A 4,301-nucleotide genomic window follows, 5' to 3' on the forward strand; every position below is an offset into this window, starting at 1 on the left:
CTGTTCAGTTGACTGCTCATGTGAATGACAGCAATGTTGTTCCTTCCTTTAACCAGACAAAGCGTTTCCACCCCTCAGAGGTTTGGATCCTGCCTCGCTCTTGTACCAACTTCCTCCTTCCAGTCACATATCTGCCCCTTATAAAGAATATTCATCCTTCAGATAATGACTCCTTCGGTGCCATTTGGGGACTCAGACTGGAGCCCCCAGCCTAGGCTTCAGGCAAATCTTTTCCCTATACTGATCCCCCAAGCGATGCCCTAGTCCTTCCACGACTACAGAAATTCTGTGCAGGACAGTCAATGGGTAAAGAGGCTTGCTTTGAAGTCTGACGGCCAGAGTTCAATCCCAGGGACCCATGCAGAGTGAGGAAAGAAAGGACTCCCCTAAGTCAGCCTCGTCTTCCACACATGGCATGGCATGCCCCCACCCGACAAAAGACATAAATTTACTTTAAAAAAATGTTTAAAGGGAACACTTTGTCCTAGCTGAACTATCTAATCTCAGTATAGTCAACCCTCTGCACCCACAGTTCTGGACCTAAAGATTCAACCAGCTGTGGATTGGCGGGATCAGGGGCAGGGAGAATGTGTCTGTACCTAAAGTACAGACGTTTTTCTTTTCTTTTTATCATTCCTGAATAGTACAAGTCACATAAAACTTAAGAGCTTATTTAAAGGATATGCGGCTGGAGAGGGGGCTCAAGGGTCAAGAGTGCTTGCTGCTTTTCCGGAAGGCCCAAGTTTGGTTCCCAGGACCAAATGGGTAGCTCACAACCACCTGCCTTACCCCAGCTTCAGAGGATCAATGTATCTTTTGATCTCTGTAGGCATCCACACACACGCCCCCCACCAACACCAGTTAAGACTTTTTAAATTTATTTACAAAAAGTATATGCAAAAACGAAACATGGTGATAGATACCAGTAATTCTGGTGCTGGAGTGGGAGAATTGTGTGTTCAAGACTATCCTGGACTATGTAGAAAGACGGTGGTGGTGGTGGTGGTGATAGTGTAATAATAATAAAGTATGGCACATGCTTTTAATCCCAGCCCTCCAGAGGCAGAGGCAGGGGCAGAAGGGTCTCTGAGTCTGAGGCCACTCTGGTGTACATGGAATGTTCCAGGACAACCAAAGTCACATGGTGAGACCTTGTCTCAAAAAAAAAAAAAAAAAAAAAAAAAAAAAAAAAAAACAGCAGAAAATAAGCAACAAATCAATTCAACATATGGAAGTCCGGCACAGGCTTTCTGTAAGTGCTGTGTTGCTTCATGATAGGGACTTGATTATCTCCAGGTGAAGGTGTTTGGGGCATCCTGGAATCAGTCCTCCTGGGACAACTGCATTTGTGTCTTTCACAGTTTTATTCATACCACCTTCTCAAGAAGAACTTTTTTCCTTCCCTTCCTTCCCTTTTCGCCCCTCCCCTCTCCTGTCCTTTTCTTGAGACAGACCTCTCGTTGAGCCTGGAGCTCATCCATTGGACTAGATTAGCCGGGTATTTGAATTTCAGGGATCCCTGGTGTTGGGGTTTCACAGGCATGCTGCAGTTTCTGGCTTTTGTCATGGACCCTGATTATTTGAAGCCAGGTCTTTGCACTTATGCGGCTGGTGCTTTACTGACTGAGCCATCTCCTCAGCCTCCCCTTTTTCATTCTTACTGCGTGTTTTGCTTGATTAGTTTGGTGTGCGTACGTGTGTGCCCCCTCTCTCTCTTCCCCACCCTAGTGTGTGTTCTCGTGTACAACTGCAGATTCATGGATGCCATGGTGCGCAAGAGGAGGTCAAGGACAACTTAGGTGCCAGTTCTCACCTTCCACACTGGTTAAGACAGGCTCTTTACAGCTGTCTCTGCATATGGCAGACCGGCTGGCCTATGGGTTCACAGTGCTTCTGTTTTCTCTGTCTGTCCTCTCCTACAGGAGCACGGGTATTGCAGACGTGTGTAGCCCCATGCCTGGCTTTACATGAGTTCTGGAGAGCCAAACTCAGGTCCTCACGCTGGTACAGCAAGCTCTTCACCCACTAAGCTTCCTCCCAGCTCATATGTCTTCTGTATCCTGACAACTTTTTGTAATTGTGTGCCTAGAACATTCAAGCTATCTTAAGATCCACTTACCTGATAGAGTAGCAAATTTGGCAAAAGTGAGGACCAGGGCTATGAATTGGGGAATTCAGGTATTTTCATCATTGTGCCTTGACTTCTATTTTGGAGGGGTTAATACTCCTATCAGGCAATAGAGCAGAACACTGCATGATAAAAAAAAAAAAGATTTATCTTTTATTTCCCCTCTGTGGCCTTCACACACACACCCTCTTTTCTCCTAGCCTTATAAGCCAGTTGGGTCCCATGTACTACCTGCAGTACACACAGGCTACACCAATGGGAGGTCTGGGGTTTCATCTTGCTACAGTGTACATGTATCCATGCCCTTGCGTGTACACGTATGGCTAGCCAGGCCTGCTTGATTCGCCTCCTTCCTGGCATACGCTGGCTCCTGGGGGATACCTGGGGATTTTGCTAAAGAGGCCAGCCTTAACCCTGTGAGAATTCTCGTCGAAGCCAGTCAGAGAATTGGCTCTCTCTACAACCACCCATATCTGTGTGGTTAGACAATAAAATCATCTCATCTTTCCTTCTGGTTTTGGTGGTGACTATTTTTAACTGACTGGAATGGCCAGGAAGAACCTGTGGGGAAGGTAACCAGGGCAGCAAAGACCGATTTCCTGGCTCGGGAGCCCACAGCCCTGGGATGGTTTCCTGTTTGCCAGAGCAGAGCTGTGTTTGTGTGTTGGGGGAAGCTGCTATTCCTTTACAGTTTCAAAGTTTTGCAAAACTATTAGGAAAGGAAAAAAAGAAATCAGCTCTGCCAGACTCAGCCCTCCAAGCAATTATTTTTCTGCTGGGTTGGGAGAATGGTGCGCATAAGGGAGCAAAGGAGGAAGGAAAAAGAAATGGAAGAGAAGTCAGCCTCGTTGGAACAGGATGTACTTAAAATTCTCCCCACCTGTTATCCATCACTGAGCTGGCTACACCAAGGGTGTGGGAGGCCACTGCAACTTCATGCATATTTATTGTGTCAGGCAGATTTGTAGAGCACCACTCGGAAGACGTATTTCAAGTAAAGCAAAGTGAAATGTATTCACGGTCCACGGGAGAGTCTCAATTTGTTTTTAATTTATTTCGACAAACTGTGGTGGGGAGACATGGTGCTGGCTAGAGCATCGTGGATAATCACAGTGTTCAAAGCGGATGTGAATCTGGGCAAGAGCCAGATAACAAAGACCAGAATGGGACATCTTGGGAAGGGGCCAGCGGCTCCAGCAAGCAGGAGTCTTCCCAGATCCTGGAGCTCCAGGGAGCTGTGTGTTGTTGCAGGCAAGCACTTGTACTTCCCCTAGAGTGGTTTCCAGCTTTTGGGAATTTAGTGGCTTTCTCGGGACTCTTTTAGCTTCTGGATGGCCCTGTTGCTGAATACTACTGTCCACCAAGGTCTGTGGGGACTGAGGTTAGCAGGATCAAAAATCTGAAATCAGAATGCAGAGGTCAAAGGTCAAACCTCAGAGTTCTGTTTCCACTCATCTTACGGTCATATTGTGGGAATTTCTGCATCTAAGACATCAAGTATATCTGTTCTTTTCTAAATATAGCATAGGCCTACGAGAACACCACTGGCCCACGGTTCTGTGAGATACAATCTCACTGCCTTCTCTGGGCCTTGTTTTTTTGAATGGTAGAAAAACAGGGTGCTGACCTAAGAGCAGTTCTGACTCTAATAACCTAGCCCCCCAAAATGACAACAAAAGGTCATTAAATCTAAAGGTCATTAACTGTCACTCCTCCTTCTTTTTTCTTTCATTCTTTCTTTCTTCCTTCCTTCCTTCCTTCACTCATTCCTCCCTTCCTTTCTTTTCTTTCTTTCTTTCTAATTTTAAAAAAAAAAAAATTTTGATACAGGATCTCACAACATAGTTTATCAGGTTCAGATCTCACTATGTAGACTTGAAACTCACTATGTAGACCAAGCTGGCTTGAGACCTTCCTCATTCTGCCAACCAAGTTCGGGGACTAAAAGTATGTGCCGCCACACCCAGCTCCACAATTATTTCTTGATTAAGCTCAGCTAATTGTCATGTTTCCTTGCCTCCTGTTTGGAAGTCTTTGTTCCCATCACTACAAAAGTATCCACAGTTGCTGAGCTTTTAAGGTTCTCAATGCTGAGTTATCAGTGCTGTCTTCTGCTTTCTTTAATTTTCTTCTTCTTCTTCTTCTTCTTCTTCTTCTTCTTCTTCTTCTTCTT

At 45.5% G+C, this 4,301-nt stretch overlaps 1 long non-coding RNA gene across 1 annotated transcript in view; it reads right to left on the reverse strand.

Moving 5' to 3' along the window:
* Nucleotides 1–3,163: 3,163 nt before the first annotated feature.
* Nucleotides 3,164–4,301, reverse strand: part of LOC129679522 (uncharacterized) — a 14,791-nt gene continuing 13,653 nt past the window's right edge. The window contains exon 4 of the long non-coding RNA XR_008720562.1: nt 3,164–3,527. This is a non-coding gene — a long non-coding RNA (uncharacterized LOC129679522). The remainder of the gene's footprint in view (nt 3,528–4,301) is intronic.

Source organism: Psammomys obesus, unplaced genomic scaffold (assembly GCF_907164565.1).
Source record: "Psammomys obesus unplaced genomic scaffold, mPsaObe1.curated_primary_1811, whole genome shotgun sequence".
In the NCBI taxonomy this organism is placed as follows: domain Eukaryota; kingdom Metazoa; phylum Chordata; class Mammalia; order Rodentia; family Muridae; genus Psammomys; species Psammomys obesus.